The sequence below is a fragment of the Saimiri boliviensis genome, chromosome 12, assembly GCF_048565385.1.
Source record: "Saimiri boliviensis isolate mSaiBol1 chromosome 12, mSaiBol1.pri, whole genome shotgun sequence".
Classification (NCBI taxonomy): domain Eukaryota; kingdom Metazoa; phylum Chordata; class Mammalia; order Primates; family Cebidae; genus Saimiri; species Saimiri boliviensis.
In genome coordinates, this window is record NC_133460.1 from 98,525,353 (window position 1) to 98,548,288 (window position 22,936).

General features: G+C 43.7%; 1 protein-coding gene across 1 annotated transcript in view; it reads left to right on the forward strand.

The window, feature by feature from the left end:
• The window catches only part of ADRB1 (adrenoceptor beta 1), a 36,221-nt gene extending 15,900 nt beyond the window's left edge, over nt 1-20,321 (forward strand). Inside the window, exons 3-4 of the mRNA XM_039465381.2 lie at nt 17,730-17,810; nt 19,801-20,321. The gene's annotated coding sequence lies outside the window, so the exon portion shown is untranslated. The remainder of the gene's footprint in view (nt 1-17,729; nt 17,811-19,800) is intronic.
• The last annotated feature ends 2,615 nt before the right edge of the window (nt 20,322-22,936 follow it).

A 22,936-nucleotide genomic window follows, 5' to 3' on the forward strand; every position in this document is an offset into this window, starting at 1 on the left:
GGGACCTGCACAGGTTCTAATTCTCTCTGCCCCCAGTAAGTTTGGGGGGAGCGGTAATTTTATATCTGGTAACCCCAGTGCTGAATGTGCAAAGGCTGCTGGTTGAACCCAATAGCTGCTAAGGTCTTTCCTTAGCGCTGATTAATTATAATCACCCTACTTTTAACCCTTGATGTATTCTTGAAAGTTCAGGCTTTCCTTGAAGGCAAATCCAATTATTTTCTCAGGAGTTTTAAAAGAAATCCAAGTTAATTGATATAATTTATATGTTTATATCAAGAAACATTTATTGAGCTCCAACTAGAAGCCAGGCACTATGTTAGGTCATGAAAACCCAGGGCGCTGGAGACCTGGAGGAGGGAGTGATACGTAAATCTCTAACTCGGCAGGGTTTACTGTGAGACCCCCAAGGAGGGAGCACTGGCTGGGATAGTCAGGGGCAGCATCACCCACGAGGAACCAATGGGCTAAAACTTGGATGGTGTATAGTTTTTGCCAAGATGAAAATGATATTCCAAGCAGAAGGGAGAACCTTTTTTTTCATGTGGGCAAAAAAGAGCAAAGGACGTATTCTGCATTCCAAAGACAGCAGGAACATTTGCATGGCGGGAGCAGAGGCTGCCAGGCTGGCCCGATGGAAAAGGATTCCTGATAACAGGCAAAGACTGGATTAGGAAGGAGTTTATGCATCTGAATAATAAATTTGGACTTCATTCTATAGGGAAGAGAGTCGCTGAAGATTTTAAGTAAAAGAATAACTGGGTTGGATTTGAGTTTTTTCACAAGCAATTCCTGGTCACAGGGGAGATGGATGGGTGGAAAAAGAACTGGAAAAGATGACAAGAGAAGGCCATAAATTGCAAAATGGGAGACAGGCAGGGGAGCAGGTTAGGGGAAGTTCACGGTAAACAGTTGGACAGTGGTTTAAGACTCTTGCGTCTGATGGGGGTGTGGGGAGAGATGGCCACCAAATACATAACTTCAGCTAGGACAATAGATTTGTGCCTCAGGGAACGGTTAGAGAACGAGGGACTTGTCGGAGGGGCTTGTTCACTTTTCACTTCTCATTAGAAGTGAAAAGTGAAAAAGATCTAATACCACTAATAAAAACACCCCAAAATAAGCAGGAAAATATTGAGGAGGAGACGGATGATGGGGAGAGAACAGTCATTTCTACAGCTTTCCTTGGGCTGGTTTTCAAAATGACAGTCTTTTTCACATCGTGAAGGGTAAATATCTCTTTTGGATAGCCAATTCAGACATCATGTGAATATAAGAATGGCCTCGGCCGGACGCGGTGGCTCAAGCCTGTAATCCCAGCACTTTGGGAGGCCGAGGCGGGTGGATCACGAGGTCAAGAGATCGAGACCATCCTGGTCAATATGGTGAAACCCCGTCTCTACTAAAAATACAAAAAAAAAAAAAAAAAACTAGCTGGGCGTCGTGGCGCACGCCTGTAATCCCAGCTACTCAGGAGGCTGAGGCAGGAGAATTGCCTGAACCCAGGAGGCGGAGGTTGCGGTGAGCCGAGATAGCGCCATTGCACTCCAGCCTGGGTAACGAGAGCGAAACTCTGTCTCAAAAAAAAAAAAAAGAATGGCCTCATTGTCTCTGACTCAGCACTCTGCCATGATGCCCTGAGTAGCTGTAAATGCTCAAAATGCACAAAGATGCAGGATCCGAGGATTCATCTGCACACATCCACCAAAGATCACTCTTTAACTTTAATAGGCTTAATAACAGATAAGAAAATGTCGATTCCAGTATTATTAAATATGGATGTGTATGTATATCTGTGGTGCTTGTGTGGGAGCGGTGTTATGTGTGTGTTCATATTCTTTCTCCTCCTAGGAAAACATGATGCCTTAGTTCCAACTCAGGTGAGATGCCCGGGAGTAGTGAGGAAAAGGTCATGCTCTCAGAGTTTCAGCTTGTTGTCCTCATATGCCCAATTTATGCAGGACTTTGCCCTACATCGCGGAAAGAATGTGTTTGGCACCAGGGACTCGGTATCAAGCAGACAACATATTTCTTACTTTAGAAGTGCAACTGGTAGAATAAAGAGCCTGAGAACCGGAACTGCTGCCAGAAATAGCAGGGCAAATTCACCCACTTCCAAGAAGGTCACTCAGTCTCAGAACAGGGTGCAGGCAGATTGAAGCAGATTCTTGGCACCGCCTTGGTCATGTCTGCCTGTTGCATAATGTACAGCCCGTAGTTCCCTTGATTGAGAGCGCTGGTGTTGACCCGGCATTTTCTGTTCCTCTCTGTTATACCACTTTCCAGCCCATGTCAAAACAATCACTATTGTCAGTGACCTTCCCTAATAACTCACTCTCTCCTCTGTTTTTAACAGCTACCTGTTGAGAATCCTATTTTTAAAGAACAATGATAATCTAAGAGCTGTCACCTGTCAGGTTTCAAATGTTTGTTAAAAATAGGAGTCCCAGACATGTAGCCATTAGGCAACAGAAAGCTATAAACAATGGGAAGAGCGAGCAACCGCAGGCGATGGTAATCACAGCTGAATTCATTACTAAACCTCCGCTTGGGAAGGGCCATAGTTGGCGGCAAATCATGCAGAGTTGGAGGTGATTGCTCCTAACAGAAGCAGTTCTGCTGACCTTCAGGAAATTATGTCCCGTGGACATCCTGCTCACGTTTTTGGTGGAGGGGGAGGACCTGGCCTAGAGCAGGAACTGGACAAGTAAGATAATGTCTCAAGAATGATGCATAACTCAGGAGAGTGCTTTGAAGCCATACCTAATTTTTCTCTTTTATGTAGCACCACACACTAACTGCTTTTATGCATTTATATCACTTGATCTAAGAGAACACTTCGAGGCAAGTACTATGTTGTCACATGTTACTGATGAGGAAACTGAGGCTTAGAGAAGGTCAAATAACTTGCCCAAGAATACGGAGCTGGGAAATGGCTGTCTAGGACTTCAGGAGTCCAAGCTCTTTCCATAGAGCCCAACCTCTTAACTGCTCCAAACATTCTCCTCCCTGTGACACAAAATGCCCTTTCAGGAATACTGAAGTAGGAGCACCACCTCTGTACCCGACTGCTGGGCTCTCTGATTCAAGCCTTACTTGGCCAGGAGGGTGGCGGCAGCCTGGGTTTCGGTCAAGAGAGAACTCGCTGAATCACCCTCCAGGTGGGGATTGAAGGCTGCCATTTGTTCCACAGCCTCATTCTCTCTGACTCAGCACTCTGCCGTGATGCCTTGAGTAATTGTAAATGCTCAAGATGCACGAAGATGCAAGATCCAAGGAATACATCTGCATATGTCCACCAAAGATCACATCTTTCACTTCAATAGCGTCTGTTTTTACCCAGGCCCGTGACTCCTTTTCTGTTCTCATGCATGGTAGAATATGTGCTTTTCTTCCTGAGCTATACCCTACCCATTTCCTTGGTCTTACCCCCATAGTATTTTTCCACTATTTCTTTTGATTTAGGGAAATGCAAACTTTCAAGTCCACAGACCCCTAGGATGTGAGAGACTATTAAGTTCACTAGAGCAGAAGATCTTTAAATAGTAGCCCCTGGTAAGTTGGATTCTACTTCATTAATAATCACCTGGGGGACAGAGGAAGGGAGTCCTGCTAATTGACAATCACTCAGAAATGAATGTAAAACATCTCTGAAATGCTAATTGTTAAGTGTTTATTGAAGCCTATCATACACCTGTGCTGAAACTAAAGTACCAGAACATTTCCAAAGAACCTGCAGTCTGCTCGAGCCCCACCAAATAGAGGCAGATATGATATTATATGTAATCAAGGGTGAAATGTGCAGAATGTGGTTCAATGGATGGGAGTTTGTTGTATAATCATGTTTGGGTCACACACCTACACTATAAACTGAGCTACTATTTTCTTAGTTAAAATACAAGCAAAAGTCCATAATTTTCTGTGAGAAACTATGACATCACAATAAAGACACTGATCAGGAGTTTTTCTTTCTGGCATTTAGATTGTCATTTTATTTTAAGCTCATTTAATATCTCTGAAATATTCAATAAGAAATGCAGTTATTGTTAAATACGCAGTTATTAGCCACAGATAGTACTTCTTGTTGTAAATAAATGTTATTTTCCAGCCCCTACTTCCTCCTTAAATATAATTTCAAAAATGCATTCTGTATGATTTTTGGAATCTAAAATCCCTTTCTCCCCATGAAATGCATCTGATAGAAGCCCTGATGACACAGAAAGAATTCTCAAGGTCTCTTAGAGAAAATACTTCATCAACTTTGCAGCCAACATGAGACTTTGAAGAAGGGAAGACAAGCTCAACTGGCTGAGGATGGTGCACAGAGGCCTTCTGAATTCTTTTGCAGTTTGTAGTGCTACAGATAAGTTTTTCCATGGAGCAGTCCAACCCCTGTTGCTGTAAGACCTGTTTTTTTTTTTTTTTAAACAAGTCAGTAAACTAACTGGAACTTCTGTCAAGTCTTGTGACTCTGTATAAATGGGTGCAGATTTAACTTGACACGTTAATTTCTTTCTAGAAAACAATTTATATTCATAGAATCATGGAATCCCAGAGAGGGAAGGGCCTTCACAGCCCGTCCAAACACCAGTCTCGTGCTCGCATTGTTCATTTCAAAAGCAGTCTGTGTTCCAGAGCAGCTGTGCTCAGGCCCCAGAGGCTGGGATTTTGCATGTCCGCTGTCCCATTGGGGCCGTTCAGAATGAACATCACTCCTTAGTGATTATTTTTGCTGGGTATGGATAGATTCTGAGTGATAGGTTGGTAGTTTGTGAGGAATAGAGATTTTTTGAAATACTATATATAAAGTGAGATGCCAGTATTAATATTTTTATCTCCGTGTGAGAAGTCTGAGGCCTAGAAAGACTAAATGGGCAGAGCTTGAATCCAGGCCAGGGGGGTTCCAAAGCCTACGCTCTGATGCTCTTTCTGCCAAACCACACTACTGGGATATTTTAACAAACCCGAGAAAGAATGAGGGAAAATAACTTTTTTTTTTGAGATGGAGTTTCACTCTTGTTGCCCAAGCTGGAGTGCAATGGTGCAATCTCAGCTCACTGCAACCTCCACCTCCTGGGTTCAAGCAATTCTCCTGCCTCAGCCTCCCAAGTAGCTGGGATTACAGGCGTGTGCCACGATGCCCAGCTAAGGTTTTGTATTTTTAGTAGAAACAGGGTTTCACCATGTTAGCCAGGCTGGTCTCGAACTCCTGATATCAGGTGATCCACTCACCTTGGCCTCCCAAAGTGCTGGTATTACAGGCGTGAGCCACCATGCCCGACCTTTTATTTATTTATTTATTTATTTATTTATTTATTTATTTATTTATTTTAAGACAGGGTCTTGCTGTCACCCAGGCTGAAGTGTAGTGGGAGAATCTCAGCTTGCTGCAGCCTCAAACCTCCTTGGCTCAAGTGATCCTCCCACCATAGCCCCAGTGAGTAGCTAGGAATACAGGTGTGCACCACCAGGCTCAGCTAATTTTTGTATTTTTTTGTAGAGATGGGGTTTCACCATGTTGCCCAGGCAGGTCTCAAACTCCTGGACTCAAGCAATCAGCGCACCTCGGCCCCACGAAGAGCTGAGATTACAGGTGTGAGCACTGCACCCAGCCTAAGACAAAAAACAGCAACAACAACAAAAAAAAATAGATTAAAATGTATTGTTAATGTGGAGAACTAGAAACTGATTTTTGGGGGATCACCCAGTAACTACAGGTAGCTATCTCCCCCGGCCCATATTTCTATATTTTTCTTTTCTCTATAGAAAAATCTATACTTTCAAAAAATTCCAGCATGTAGTTTTATTTTCAGTCTCCCCTAAATATATGCAGATTTGACAGATCCCTCTGCCAGCCACCCATGAAATCAGATGAGTAATTTCAGATCGCAGGACTGGAAAAATGACCAGAACAGAATTAAGACATGAGCTGGCAGCCGCACAAGACAGATCTCAGCAACAACGAGGAGCAGTAGCTAAGAGGCTAAGAGAATCTGTCCTAGCAACACGCACTTGGAAAACAGAGGAAGTTAAATCAGGTAGATTGCTCTGAGCAGGAGACTAAGGAGGAATTAAATCTTGGAGTGCCCAGTAACTGTTTGGTGTCAGGTCTGGCCAGCAAACAAGCTGCCACCTGCCCAGGGACCAAGCAAATTAAGATAGTCCTGGCTTAGGCTGCAGACAGGAACAAGGGAGAGAAATCTGATATCAGAACAAAGCCCTGGTTAGCAAATTAAGCTGAATTAAGGTGAAATGACAATATGGCAGACCCTTACCTGTAATTTACCTACCTTTAGTTAGTCTATACTCCCAAATCTTACACATGCGCAGTAAATTTTTATTTATTTTATTTTTATTTTTATTTTTTGAAATGGAGTCTCGCTCTGTTACCCAGGCTGGAGTGCAGTGGCGCAGTCTTGGCTCACTGTAACCTCCACCTCCTGGATTCAAGCAATTCTCTGCCTCAACTTCCTGATTAGCTGGGATTACAGGCTCACGCCACCATTCCGGCTACTTTTTTTTCTGTATTTTTAGTAGAGACAGGGTTTCACCATCTTGGACAGGCTGGTCTTGAACTCCTGACCTCGTGATCCACCCACCTCGGCCTCCCAAAGTGCTGGGATTACAGGAATGAGCCACCGTGCCTGGCCAAAATGTTTTTTTACTAGGAACCCTTATGTTGATTTTATAGAAAACAGATGGAAGACACCTCCCAGAGAGAGGTGAAATATGATAGTGATGAAAAGGAAATCCAGGTTCATGGCTGGTGGCAACCAGACATTATCAACAGCAGTACCAGGAGGTTTCTGTTCGATGGATGATACATTTTCATCTAACAATTAAACAAATGACCTTGCAGGAGCATCAGATTTGATTTCCGAATGTTGGAGTTTACGATTATGTCCTGATAACAGCTACTTCATTCGTGGTCCGCATATCCATCATTTGGTTCTGTTGAGCTTACCTGGGTTTTCCTTTACCTTAACATTTTACATTTTATTAAATAGAAAGGTGAAGAGAATAAAAAAGTAACGTAATTAGAAACAGATAATCTATATACCTGCCACCCACTGGAATTGATTAATATTGACATTTGGCCATATTCACTTCATAGCCTTTAAATGTTTGTTTGTTTGTTTGTTTGTTTGTTTGTTTGTTTGTTTGTTTTGAGAAGGAGTCTCACTTTGTCCCCGAGGCTGGAGTCAGTGGTGTGATCTCAGCTCACCGCAACCTCCACCTCCCAGGTTCAAGTGATTCTCCTGCCTCAGCCTTCCAAGTATCTAGGACTACAGGAACCTGCCACCACGCACAGCTAATTTTTATATTTTTGGTAGAGATGGGGTTTCACCGTATTAGGCAGGCTCGTCTCGAACTTCTGACCTCATGATCCACCTGCCTCAGCCTCCCAAAGGGCTGGGATTACCGGCCTGAGCTACTGTGCTCAGTCCTAAATATATTTTTAAAAATAAAGATAAGTTGAAGCTCCTTGGATACTTACCCTGTGCAAGTCTCCTTTTATTCCTCCCCAGAGCAAACCTCTATTATGATTTCAGTAGGTTTCCTTTACCGAGTTGTCATACCTGTTAAATATACATACACACACACACACACACACACACACACACACACACACACATATAACACATATAGGCACTATACACACATACACATATATACATCATAGAATATTGGTTTGTTACTATTTTTTTTTTTTTGAGACTGGGTCTTGCTGTCTTGCTGTGTCCCCCAGGCTGGAGTGCAGTGGCTCGATCACCACTCACTCCAACCTCTGCCTCCCGGGCTCCAGCAATCCTCCCACCTCAGCTTCCCAAGTTGCTGGGACTACAAGCATCACGACTGGCTAATTTTTTTTATTTTTTATTTTTGTATAGACAGAGTCTCACTGTGTTGCCCAGGCTGGTCTCAAACTTCTGACCTCAAGCCATCCGCCCACCTTAGCCTCTCAAAGCTTTGGGATTGCAGACATGAGCCACTGCACCTGGCTTTGTCTTGTTACATTTAAAATTAATTTTTACCTTTAGCATACTGTAGATATGAATCCATAGCCACATCATATTGTGGGCATGAATCTACAACTTGATATTTTTTAGCCAATTCATTTTGAAATCCATTTTTCTGCATTGTGTGGCGATCACTAGTTTCGAGAACTTTTTTTAAAAAGATGATTCCCGTAGGGCAAATGTTCCTATTAGATAGTTAAAGATTCCGGTGATGAGTATTACGGACAAAAGAAAGACATTAACTGCACCTCACAGAGTATCAAGAGGATCTCTGATGGATCAAATTTTAAAATCTAATTAAGAAGCACAACATTTTTAAAAATTGCAATGAGGGGCCGGGCGCGGTGGCTCACGCCTGTAATCCCAGCACTTTGGGAGGCCGAGGCGGGTGGATCACGAGGTCAAGAGATCGAGACCATCCTGGTCAACATGGTGAAACCCCGTCTCTACTAAAAATACAAAAATTAGCTGGGCATGGTGGCGCGTGCCTGTAATCCCAGCTACTCAGGAGGCTGAGGCAGGAGAATTGCCTGAACCCAGGAGGCGGAGGTTGCGGTGAGCCGAGATCGCGCCATTGCACTCCAGCCTGGGTAACAAGAGTGAAACTCTGTCTCAAAAAAAAATAAATAAATAAAAATTGCAATGAGTACTAATCAGCCTAGATCTGTTTGTTATGGAGCTATTTTGTTGAAATCAAAGTGCTTTGAAAAGGAAAAGCACATTTATTTCTTTCCCGAAATTTAATCATTCCGTCCCTCATCCTACAAAGTTCATTCAAGTAGAAAAAAGTAAATGCTCCAGTTCTTCTTTTTTTTTTATTTTTTTTTATTTTTGAGACAGAGTCTCACCCTGTCACCCAGGCTGGAGTGCAATGGCATGATCTCAGCTCACTGCAACCTCCGCCTCCTAGGTTCAAGCAATTCTTCCTCAGCTTCCTGAGGAGCTGGGATTATAGGCACCTGTGATCACACCAGCTGATTTTTGTTTTTTTTTAGTAGAGACAGGGTTTCTTATTAGCCAGGCTGATCTTGAACCCCTGACTGCCACCCTTGGTAGTTCTTTTCTTATGGAGTTTCAGCTGACTTATATTAGGGTTTGCTTGCTTGCTTTTTTTTTATTTCTGTCCACAGTCTGTAACTTCCCTTCACCGAAAGATACTCTTTTTCTACCCCTTAAACCATGCAAAGTAATGGTCTGGAGGGAGGGCTTATTAACCTCCCCCCACTCCACCCCTGCCCATTCATTATTTCATTGCCTAGGCAATGGTTTCCTCTCATTATTTCATTGCCTAGGCAAAATTTTTTCAAAGACCGCCTGCTGGTGAATAGAAGTTGGCATAAAAGAGCATAACAACTTTTTTGGAGTCTCAAGGTTTGTGATGTAAATACCCCAGTTTGTTTTTCAAAGGTTTTCATAATCCATTGTATAAATCTACATATTTACATAATCTCCAAAACACGTACTTTGCAGCCATGGTCCTTCCAGTGTTATCCATTAATAAGGAGTCATGTGTAGGTGTGGATTTGCAAGCTTGAATTCCAACACGTCACTTTGTCATTTTCAAGTTTTGTGAGTGCTGGAACTCAGAGTGCAGACTTCCCCATCTCACTTCAAGAAAACATCTGAAGGGTGTCATCCACTTCAGAGAGAACAAGATACCCAAGTTTTGATAAACTTGACTTCTGTGGGATTACACCAGAGAGAGAACTGAAGTGTGATGAGCGTCTGCAGGCTCTGAACTTTAAGCTTGTCCTTCTAAGGTAACATTTCAACATTTCTATGAAGCACTTTTCATTTTGTCCCTTAAATTCTGACGGCCATAGGTATTTCAGTGGAAGTCAACAAAGATAGCACGTAGGTCATTGGAAAAACTAAGGGTATTTTCCTTTTTTTTTTTTCTTTCTGAGATGGAGTCTTGCCCTGTCACCCAGGCTGGAGTGCAGTGGCGCAATCTCGGCTCACTGCAACCTCCGCCTCCCAAGTTCAAGGGATTCTCCTGCCTCAGCCTCCCGAGTAGCTGGGACTACAGGCATACGCCACCACATCTGCTAATGGTTTGTATTTTTAGTAGAGATCAGGTTTGAATATGGTGGCCAGGCTGGTCTTGAACTCCTGACCTTGTGATCTGCCTGCCTTGGCCTCCCAAAGTGCTGGATTTACAGGTGTAAGCCACCACGCCCCACTGGGTATTTTCTATATTTGAGTGGTATTCGATGGGCTTCATCTACCCTTGCTTGAGGCCCAGGAGCTTAGAGAGGATGGGGGAGGTTTAGAGGTGGGGAGGGGACTGCCAACAGTTTGAATTTTGCTTAACTTTGGCTTGTTGGGAGGCAGAGCACCCGAAGGAAACCTCTCTGGGTACATCCAGATGCCCAATTGTGGCCAAAACCAAAGAACACGGATTCCCAGAGACCTTTGATCAAGCCCTCTGCGAGGCCTTCACAGGACATTTTAGTTGGCCCTCTGTAAGTTTCTCCTAATAAGAATCCTTTTTCGATTTTTGCTTCAACACCCTAGGGCATTTGCTGGCATTCCCTAAGCTTTTCAAACCGACAGAAGGGTCTTCTTTTGACCCTCGAAGCATTTTCTCTTTTTACTCCATTGAATTTCTTTTTACATTACCCTTTATTATAGCTTCTCTTATTGCAATGTGTCTTACTAGTGTTTTCTCTGCATTTTCATCTTTAAAAGAATTAAATAGAGAAGAGTAAGAATAAGAGGAAGAATTTCAAACAAGAAAGGCCTAAGGCCATTTTCCCCACAGTGCGCTCTGCCCCACTGAGTTCTTCCCTGCCTGTCAGGAGATCTCTCATTTCAGTCTCAGATGGTCCCCTTGACCTTGAAGACAGCCCTCTGGGAAAAGCTCTTAGTCTTACACCTAAAATTGTTATTCTTGGCAGCTCAGTGGAGAAAGAGGCTGAAATATTCCCCCTGGGGAGCTGTAACCCCAGCCCCAAAGATGGCTTAGAGGAGCCTATAACACTCTTATCTTCAGATGATTATGCTTGCCAATTAAAATTCTTGATTTCTCATATGCATAACTTTCTCACACTGAGGTGACTGTAGGGAATTCTGGGTAGTGTCCCTCTATCCCTCCAGACCCAGTTTCCCCTCTTCTCCTTCCATTCAAATCTGTCCTTTGGAAAACTCAATGTAGGCAAAAGTATATCCTTAGACATCCAGCGCCTCGATACCATCATCATCCTCACTGTGAAACCTTTACTAAGCACCTGCTGTCCCCAGGACTCCTACAATACAAAGAAGTGCGAGAGGCAGGCCCTGCCCCAAAGGTGTCTCTAACAACATGTGACCACAGGACATGCATCTATTAGCATAAAATGAAAAAATAGCTTTAAGGAGAATTATGTGGGCAATAAATACTACAGGAGTTCAGGGAAGGGAGAGAAGACTGCAGCCAGAGTGAGACAAAAGTGATCTCATAATGAGGTGGGTTTCCGGAAATGGCAGGCTTGAGACTAAGGCCTATAATCACAGCACTTTGAGAGGCCAAAGCTGGTGGATCACTTGAGGTCAGCAGTTTGTGATCAGCCTGGCCAACATGACAAAACCCCGTCTCTATTAAAAATACAAAAATTAGCTGGGTGTGGTGGTGCACACCTGTAGTCCCAGCTACTCGGGAGGCTGAGGCAGGAGAATCACTTGAACCCAGGAGGCAGAGGCTGCAGTGAGCCGAGATCGTGCCACTGCACTCCAGCTTGGGAGACAGAGCATCCATTCTTCCAAGGAAGGCATAAAGGCAGAGAGACGCTGACATATCTGAGACCAGCTAACAGGCCAGAGCTCGACGCTGCAGTGTGTTTTACCAGAAGGCAAAGACTGCCTCCTTTCCCTAGGTGCTATATGATGTCCAGGCTATTTGGTGTAACTGGGAATTTTAAATAACAGTGTCTGGGGCTTTGACAAGGAAACAAAATTTACCTTTGTCTTCCGCCTGAGTTGCAAAGAGCAGTATGTTTTTAGCTTGGAAAAGATAGAGAACTAACTATATTTCTTTTAGCTTGCTTATTCTCCCTTATCCTGGTAACACCAATCCATTGTTTTCATGTTTTAAAAGCAATACATCCAGTAGTATGTGTGTATTACACACAGGAAAATTCACTTTTTTTTTAGCATGCCTTCTTGCAAGTTTTGACAAATGCATACAGCCACTTAACAATGACCACAATCAAAATATCGAGCAGTTCCATCCCTCAGACAATCCCCCCGTGTCGTTTGCAGGCATCCCTTCTTCTCGCCCCCTGGCTGAGGCAACCATGGATCTATTTTCTGTTCCTACAATTTTGCCTTTCCCAAAATGTCGTATAAATGGAATCACACACTCCGTGACTTTTGAGTCTGGCTTTCTGTTTCTTTTTTTTTTTTTCTTCATTTTTATTTTTGTGTTTGTTTCTCACTTACCAACACATGTGTACATGCAGCAGGTGTGTTAGCAAAGGACGGCAGCAGGGGAGAGCAGGGCACGAATTAAGCAGCCATGTGTGAAGAGTCAGGTCGAGCAGGAAGTGACTGGGGGCAGAGGTCGGCCTCCTCCCACCCCGCCTTCCCACAGAAAACCAGCAACTGCCAGCGGCTCACAGCCCTTGAGTCTGGCTTTCTTCACTTAGCATAATGCATTTGAGATTCATCCACATGGATACATGTCTCAGTAGTTCATTAGTTTTTGTTGCTGAATAGCGTTCCATCGCACAGATGTATCCAAGTGTGTTGACCCATACACAAGTTGAAGGATGTTAAGGTGGCGTCTATATTTTTGGCATTGACAAATAAACCGGCTGTAAGCATTCACATGCAGGTTTTTTGTTTGTTTGTTTTTGTTTTTGAGACGGAGTCTCCCTCTGTTGCCCAGGCTGGAGTGCAATGGCATGACCTTGGCTCACTGCAACCTCTGCTTCCCAGGTTCAAATGATTCTCCTGCCTCAGCCTCCCGAGTAGCTGGGATTACAGGCATGAGCCACCACGGTCGGCTACTTTTTGTACTTTTAGTAGAGACAGGGTTTCTCCATGTTGGCCAGGCTGGTCTCGAACCCGTGGCCTCAAGTGATCAGCCTGCCTCGGCCTCCAAAAATGCTGGGATTATAAGCATGAGTCACGATGCCTGGCCGATCTTAAACCTTGTTTTTAAACTGCCAGGGACTCACAGGTTGATAGATTCATAGCCCTCAGCTTGTTCCTTGACACAATGATCTCTCTCCCAAGTTTAGACACATGCTCTTGCTAACTTAGGTATTTGATCCTCCTCTGATGTGCAGAAATGTCACATCATTGAGGGTGGAGGTTTTCCACTGCGATGGATTTCATTTTAATGGTAAGATTTTATATTATCAAACTTTGGCCCAAAAGTAAGTTGTGTTTGCATTATAAATCCTTGAAAATGGTTACGATTTACTACCAAAAAGGCAACTCAATTTCTCTCTCTGCATCTCAGTTCCTCTGCTTGTGAAGTAACAGTCTCAGAGGCGCAGCTGATCTTTGAGGCCACGTGGAATTCTCACATGCTTTGATTCTACCAAGATCGCTGGCTGCCACTCTGCCATCCAACAACACAACGAAATGATTCATTGCCATTTGTTGGCGTCAAAGATCTACATTGATTTGAAAACCCTTGCCTCCAAATACTCAAAAAGTAAATTTTAAGAGGTAAACAAGCATGATTTCCCTAGGACAAATTTGGTTTTTAACACTCCTTATAGATTCCAATAATTTTTAGATTCCAGTTTTTGCTAAAGTTCAGAAGTAGAGCCACTTCCAGTCCCTGCTGGGGAGCTGCAAATAGGTATAGAAAGAGCAGCAAGGCAGAAAGACAAGTAACCAACTACTTGCTCTAGCTAAATACTGCTTTAAAATGTATGTCTCATTCACCACTAATGCAAAGTCATAAGTTCATTCAACAAATACCATGTGTCTACTCTGTTTTCAGCATTGTGGCAGAGACTTTGGTAGACACCAAAGAAGACCAACTGTGGCCTTTTAGAATCTCTCTTGACACAGGGAAACATAATCAACCTGAATCCTTAGACCATCAGCTAATGATCTACAAAGCCTGCTCCTCAGAGGTTTATGTCCCTGGAGCAGATGTCTACAAACAAGAGTTTCTGGGTAAATGTTTCACTGATGAAATGATGGACACTGTATTGGTTCGTTTTCACACTGCTGATAAAGACATACCTGAGACCGGGCAATTACAAAAGAAAGAGGATTAATGGACGTGCAGTTCCACATGGCTAGGGAGGCCTTGCCATCATGGAGGAAGGTAAAAGGCATGTCTCACATGGTGGCAGACCAGAGAAGAGAGCTTGTGCAGGGAAACTGCCCTGTTTAAAACCATCAGATCTCATGAGACTTATTCACTACCACAAGAACAGCATGAGAAAGACCTGCCCCCATGATTCAGTTACTTCCCACTGGGTCCCTCCACAGCACATGGAAATTCAAGATGAGATTTGGGTGGGGACACAGCCAAATCGTATCAGATGCCAACCAGCGCTTCTCAAACTATCAGTGGCAGAGGCCCATTTTCAGCATTTCTAGCTCATGGAGACTGTTTTACCTGCGTAAAACAGAGTAAAAATGTGCTTAGATGTCCCAGCAATGCCCAATTGTTATGCAAGGTTTTCAATGCTTTCTCAGTTCCTGTGGTTATTTCATTGTAGACTTTAAAAACTTTTTTTCACAGTCCAGCACTGGTCACAGATGAGGCTTCAGCAGTAAGAAAAAAGAGGGCACATTCTGCCTGAAGTGATCAAGGAAGTGTGAACTCACGATTCATATTTCCTGCACCCACTAAGTCTGAGGTTTTATGCAAGTACGGAACTGAAACAATCAGAACGACTCCTGGGCCTCAAATGCCATCCAGATGTAATTTTCCTTCTCCCAAATGCTCTCCTTTCAAATCTGTTTTCTGTTCTGGCACTGGATAAGGTAGAAATAAAGGCAAAAAAAGGAAGAAAGAAGAAAGGCAGGTGTGGGACCCTGGGTGGCCGATACCCATGCAGAGAGATGTCAGAGGGCTGTTGCCACCATGACTCTCCCTCACTGCAGCTCCCGCAGGGCACCTTGCACTTATTTATCCATAGACACAGATCATACCTCGAGGAGCTGAGAGTTTCAGGCTGCAGGTTCTCATGCTTCCCTGCTTAGTCACTGGGCAGTACCCGTCATATAACATCACAGTCAGGCCACTCTCGGAAGGGATTCCAGACGCTGACCTACACCCTCACGGTTCTCTAATTTGCATTTCTAGCTCACTGAAGCAGCCAGTTCACAGCAGTCAAAGATTCCCCTGCTCCTCTCCCATCTTCCCTCCTGCCCCTGCCAGCCCCAGTCACCACAAGGTGGCCATGACTTTCTTTCCCTCTCAGTCTGTGGCCAGCTGCAAACCAGTGACCAGGAGAGGTGTTGCCACCTCCCACAGATAGCTCTGGCACTCAGCTTTCTGTGAAAAGCATTTTATTTTAAGAAACAGAGCGAACTGTCATTGTAAGACCTCTTCTGCAACTTGGGATGAAAGTTTGTCACAAAACAAAGTGTCTGCTGAAAGAGGACAGGAATAAGAGGTCAGCATTGTCAACTCTATGAGAAAAGATTCACTGAGTAAAAAACAAGTGAAAATTCCTCCGTATGTCTCAAAATATTTTTGCAGATGGTGCTGAATTTTTTGCAGGGCATGGTAACAGGGAAATTCTCTGCTAAGCGAACCATTATTTAAACTGTTCTCATGAAAGAATACAAAGAAGAAATACTCACCAGACTTAGGTCATGGGTGTAGTGCTTTTAGTGATAGTATCAGCATTGCGTTTTTTTAATTACTCAAGGAAACAGGAAATGTATTTGACTTAGAAAGAAAGTTGTCATATAGAAACACCAACCTTCGTACTTCCTAACACTTCGATATAAACTCTAAGTAAACAATATTAAAGTTGAATGACCTTATTTTGAGAAACAGTTACTGGAATTGCCTCTCAGCTGTTCTTCCCACCTCTGCTCTCTTCCGACTTCCATCTACCCTGCATATTAAATTAATCTTCCTAAAATACTCCTCTCTGTCCCTGTCTTGCTCATGAATCTACAATGGCAGCCAATAATACGTCTCCGAGAGTCAGCACCTCGTAGAGCAGACGGAGACTTAGCTATCTCATCCAGACGCCTTACTTGCAAAGTGGGGAAGTGAAGACCCAGAAAAAGTGGTCATTCTACTAGTAACTGACAGAAATAAGAACTAAAACTTCTATTTGTGTGTGTGTGTGTGTGTGACAGTCTTGCTTTGTTGCTTTGTCACCCAGACTGGAGTGCAGAGGCACGATCTCGGCTCACAGAAACCTCTGCCTCCCGGGTTCGAGCGATTCTCCTGCCTTGGCCTCCCAAGTAGCTGGGACTCCAGGCACTCACCACCATGCCCGGCTAATTTTTTTGTATTTTTTGTAGAGATGGGGTTTCACCATGTTGGCTAGGCTGGTCTCGAACTCCCGATCTCAAGTGATCCACCTGCCTTGGCCTTCCAAAGAGCTGGGATTATAGGCTTGAGGCACTGCACCCAGCCTAGAACTTCAAATTCAGGGCATGATTTTTTTCTGTCTTAATTCCTCTAACAAGCTTTCAAAGCACATTTTGACCCCCACATTCCTACAGAACATGGTTTCTCTACCTGAGCTCCCAGCTCCCCGTCTCTGCTATGCATGGACCTTCCTCTGCCCTTCCTCCAGCCCTGGGTTTCTGCTGAAGCTTCAACCCAAACGTTCCCCGCCCTACTGCTCTGTGGCCTGAAATGCAGCTGGGTTTGTTTATTTCTCTTCCACCCACTCCTCCATGAAGCCCAGCCCAAGGACTCCAGTGCCCTCTTCCTGGCACTTTTGTACTCATTGTCTGTACTTCACAGCTGGCATTCACTCACATACCGATTAGTTCACTAAGTGTTTTGGGGTCTTTTCTTCTTGGCATCATAGATTCATGGGGTGTTAGAGTGGAAGGTGTCTGGAAGTCATCAGGTCGACACATCCCTCTTACATACATGATTGTCCTGTACCACCTTGCTGATACCAAGAAAGTGAAAATGAAGCTGTAACCCCAAACTGACCATTCCAAGTTAGACAACTTTCTTTTCCAGGCAGCACTTCCTTTTGTTGAGACTAAAATCTCCTTCTCACCCATCTTCACCAAACTGACCCTGTTTCTGCTCTCCAGGTGGATATAGAATAAATCAAATTCCTCTTCCACATCTAAATCCCTCTGCATACATTTAAAGACAATTTGTGTGTATCCTCCCTTCTCTTAGTCCCTTCTCTTTCCCAGGGGTCTCTCTTCCAGTCCAAATAATCCTGGTCCTCCCATTCTGCCCATGACATGGTTTCGTGCTGCACATGATACTCCAAAATTGCAGCCAAAAGATGTTGAACACAATACCAAAAATTTGAACATAGGACAATAGTCCACCAAAGGCTGAAGAGAGTGGCCCAATCACCTCCCTTATTCTAAGTACTATATCTCTACTAATGTGTCCTGTATCCTGCAAACTCACTAGCTTTCTGGAGGGCGTATCACGCTGAGGATTTACAGTAGGCTTATTCAACCAAGATTTAGCAGCCGAGTACATCTTCCCTTTTTAGTATGTGCGTGGTTATATTTTCAGATGTTTTTTCAGACTGCCATATTTATTCTTGTTAAAATAATCTCTGCTTTCTTTCATTCAACAAGGCATTATTGAATGCATGGGGACCTGGTGAAAAACAAGGAAGAATCAGATGCTGGTTTGTTATTAAAACGTGCAAATTATAGGTAAGGTAAACCTTCCATAAAGAATTTTATTCTAATATAAACATTAATGGGCTTGTAATAAATTTTAGTTACAGTACCATGGAAATTCAGAGAAAATGAGATTTCTGTGATCAGGAGAGAGGGAGAAGGCCTCATGGAGAAGAGGTAGGATTTTAATATAAAAAAGTTATGGGACAGAAATTCTCTGTGACTAGAACAGAATGAGCAGAGCTACAGAGGCAAGAAATTAAAGAAGAGAAGTTAAAGTTCAGAGAGGCGAGGAGGGAAATCACATTTCACTGCCATCTCTGATTCCAGACCAGTCTCACCGGGTTCTTCCTTGCTTCCTCCCTTCCAAATTTGCACATCCGTTTTTCCATGGTGAGGACTTATTTCCAAAACACTGACATATTTACTTGCATGCTCAATTCTATGACACCCATTGCCACCTTCGCATCATGGCACAAAGCAGACCTACTAAGAGGAGTGCAAGATTGGATTGCACTTCTTTTTTTTCTCTCCTAGAGTGAGAGTCTGATAGTTAAAGTACTTTGTTTGAAAACTACCTGGGGAGCTGAGTACAATGGCTGTAGTCCCAGCTACTTGGGAGGTTGAGGTGGGAGGATCACCTGAAGCTGGAAGTTCAAGGCTGAAGTGAGCTGTGAGTGTACCACTGCACTGCAGTCCCGGTAACAGAGCAAGAGCCAATTTCTTAAAAATAATAACAATAATTACATAGATTAGTTCTATCCCTCCTGCAACATTATTCAACCTATTATTCCCTTTTTTTGTTTTGCTTTTTGAGACGGAATCTTGCTCTGTCGCCCAGGCTGGAGTGCAGTGGCACAATCAAGGCTCACTGCAACCTCTGCCTCCTGGGTTTAAGTGATTCTACTGCCTCAGCCTCCCAAGTAGTTGGGACTACAGGCACATGTCATCATGCCCAGATAATTTTTGTATTTTTAGTAGAGGCGGGGTTTCACCATATTGGCCAGGCTGGTCTTGAACTCTTAACCTTGTGATCCGCCCACCTCAGTCTCCCAAAGTGCCTATTAGGCCTTTGAAATGCAGTTGGGTTCATTTGCTTCTATTTGCATTTTGTTTGAGTTTTTCCCCTTTATCTTTCTTTATTTAATTTTATTTTTTGGAATACGTAGAACATTCATGTGCTTGACCAGAGACTTCATTTTATGCACCTTTGGTAGCTTACCACCAGCTGGATGCCACGGCAGTTGTTTTATGATTGACTGATTATTGAATAGACAGTTGAAAATTATATATATAACAGAGATGCCCGTTATTGAGATGATCTTACATCGAGGCCCTATAAGCTCATAACTTTGATGTCCAATCATGACAAAGTCTGATGTGTTCAAAAAGCCTCAAGCTATTGAAGGGTATGTACCCAGATGGCAGCCCGAGGGTCCCCCAAAGGAAAGGTCCTCCATCTGGAATGCCAGTCAGTGAACGATACCCTGGAGGAATCTGTCCTGGGGCTTTGTCCTTGATGGAGTAGCAGCTGTTGAAAGATTTTTCGAAGCAGCACCTGCCCAATAAATGCCACCAATGCTGCTGCTTCTGCTGTGGGCAAGGCTACAGACAAGAAGAAAAGGTTAACCATCCCTAGAAGTTAAGAAGTATCTGTGTATACACTGCATTTCTTGGGTGCAAATAGGACACCTGTTTTTGAGAAATCTGGCAACTGAAATGCAGCCAGGTTGGCCTCTCGGTGGAGAAGAGATAAGAAAGATATGACTCAATAAACAAATAACTCTGAGGAAAAGGGTCCTAGTGAATACAGAGTCTATTTGTTTTATTTTAAAATTACATTTATCAGTCATTACATATATAATCATTAACAGATTATTTAAACAGTTGGCTGTAAAGTGCAAACCCAGGGCCAGAAGGAAAACTAGTTTTTGAGTTACCAAACACAATACCTTGAAATTACCAAGAAATTCAGATGCAGTTCCATACATTCAGGCTCATTGTCCCTCTTTACTCTCTATAGGAAGAAAAGAAAAGATGTGCAAGGTCATTGGTGAAGTCTGAAATGTGCTTTATCATGGGCCTTATACCAGCACTGCCTCGGGGGCTGGGCTGCTCTGCTGGAATGATTCCTGAGGAAGGCACTCGGTCCTGGAGCCGGAGGACTACAGCGATGTAAACCCTTTACCAGTTCAGCTGGTACCCAGGTTTCTCCCTAAAGCCCTCAGACTTCCTCACTGCAGAGAATACTGGCGAATAATTAGTAAACTTCTCTCCTTTGAATGTTGCCAAACACATATCTGGCCTCTTGATGCAATTAGAGGAAAAACGGAACTCATCAACATCTTTCATTTTTACCTGGACAAGGTGAATCTACAGTCTGCAGATGAAATCATCTCCAATCTACAGATGACACTTGAGTCATGGGAAGATTAAATGGCTAACCTGAATCATAGCGTGAGGTCTTGATTTAGCTACTCTGTACTATTTTTCATTCTTTTTTTGTTGTTCTGTACCTCCTTAAATAAACGCTATAGACGGGTTCATTTACTGATCACATATTATGTGCAGAGCAAGGTGCTAGATGCAAATACAACAAGAAGCATTGGACATAGTTTGTCAATGGACACATGATGAACCATATCAAAATTTAGTGGCTTAAAATGAAAACCATTTTATCTGCTCAGATTGCAAAGGGTCAGCAGTGTGGGCAGGGCTTAGCAAGTGGTTCTTCTGCTGGTTGTGCCTAATGCTTCATGCTGCTGAAGCCATCTATCTGGCAGTTCAGCTGAGCCTGGGCATGGATGTGGGGTCTAATATCACCTCACACACATGTCTAGAGGTTGGTGTTGGCTGTCAACTGGTCACGTTTCATCACCTGGAGGTAGCATTCTGAAAGGGCAAGCACAAAAGACAAGCATTTTTCAAGCTGCTTCTTATATCATCATTGCTGACATCCCATTGGCCAAAGCAAGTCACATGGCCAAATATGAAGTCCTCATGGGAGGAGACCACCAAGGCCATGGAGGTGGAATTCACTGGGAACAATTAACCATGGTAACTTATAACACAGCCTTGAAAGGAGACCGGCCATATGAATTGAAATCAAAGCCACAGGCTGGGCATGGTGGCTCATGCCTGTAATCCCAGCACTTTGGGAGGCTGAGGCAGGAGGACCACCTAAGGTCAGGAGTTCAAGACCAGCCAGGCTAACATGGTCTCTACTTACTCCGTCTCTACTAAAAATACAAAAATTAGCTAGATGTTGTGGCAGGCACCTGTAATCCCAGCTACTCGGGAAGTTGAGGCAGGAGAATTGCTTGAATCCAGGAGGTGGAGGTTGCAGTGAGCTGGGATGGTGCCACTGTATGCCTACGCCTAGGCAACAGAGCAAAACTCCAATTCAATTTAAAAAAAAAAAAAAAGAAAAGAAAAGAAAAGAAAAGAAAAGAAAATCAAAGCCACAGTCCAAGGCTTATGTGGCTTCTTAAGGCTCTGAGCCAGGGCTCTTTCTCCCACCCCAACTCCCCTCTGTCCCCATCAGTCTAGTTCTGATTTCCTGGTTAGCGTGCCATTCATATCAGACCTTGGTCCACTCAGGCCTCTATGAGACATAGAGACCTCATCGCTTGTCTCTGAGCCTAGCACCCACTTTGTTCCTGGCCAGCAATCCTAGGTTGGTTGTTTAGTTTATTTCTGTTTTAACTAACTATTTTAAAACTATAATAAAATAAGGCCAGGCCTGGTGGCTCACACCTGTAATTCCAACACTTTGGGAAGCCAAGGCAGGTGTATCACATGAGGTCAGGAGTTCGAGACCAGTCTAACCAATATGATAAAACGCCCTCTCTACTAAAAATACAAAAGTTAGCTAGGCATGGTGGTGTATGCCTGTAGTCCCAGCTATTCAGGACACTGAGAAAGGAGAATTGCTTAAACTCGGGAAGGTGGAGCTTGCAGTGAGCTGAGATCCTGCCATTGCACTCCAGCCTGGGCGACAGAGCAAGACTCTATCTCAAAAGAAAAACAAACAAACAAACAAAATATATACATATACATATAAGAGCAAGACTCTATCTCAAAAGAAAAACAAAAATTATATATATACATATAATGTGTACCTGGTTTTTTAAAAAAGCTAAATGGTAGTAAACAATTAAAAATAAAAGTTCATTAACTACATGTTTATAATCTACTCTTCTAAATTTTCTGCTGAAGACTTTCCAGCATTATCTGGTCTCCTGGGTCCTTCTCACTTCTCACTCCAGACTTCAAAGCTACAGGAATTCTTTGGATCTGCAGAAGTGGGCAGGAATTGAGTGGGGTGTTTGGTTGCTGTAGATGTTCCACTGTCTCCTGCTTAATCCCTTCTAACTAGCTAAGTTTATCTTTGTTGACTTCAGACTTCTGGAGCAAGGGGTCACCTCCATCACACTGGAGCTGATTCTCAGGGAGCTGGTGACAAACTGTCCTGTGGCTGCTGAGGCTGGTGACAGTGCAGTACTGAGCGATGCTTCTGTGTCCACTAGAGCACAGCATGAAGTTCCTCAGTGGGTAACCTTGAGCTGCAGCAGCCAGGAGAGTGTTTAAGGCGGCAGTCCCCAAACTATTTGCCACCGGGGACCGGTTTCAAGGACTAGGGTAGAAGGCTGGTTTGGGGATGAAACTGTTCCACTTTAGATCATCAGGCATTACATTCCCCTAAGGAATACACAACTTGATCCCTTACGTGCATAGCTCACAATAGGATTGGCTCCCATGAGAATCCGATGCTGCTGCCGATCTGACAGGAGGTGGAGCTCAGGCAGTGATGCTTGCTCACCAGCCACTTGCCTCCTGCTGTGCGGTCTGGTTCCTAACAGGCTGCAGACCAGCACCAGTCCAGGGGCTGGGGACCCCTGTTTTAAGGTGTTCTATGGGGAGTATGATTGAGTCCAGGTTTCTGCTACCTTGGGATACTTTTTTATCTCATATTCCAGTTAGAAATCTTTTTGCCACATCAAATAAAGCAGAATTAACATATTATATTGGCATAGTATATGCACCCTCTAAAGAGCATAACATCGCATCCTAGAGCAAGCAGACAGGGCCAGGAACCGAAGGCACAGCACAGGTGGCAGGCAGTGGGAACAGGCAGACGGACGCTGCAGTGGCCTTGG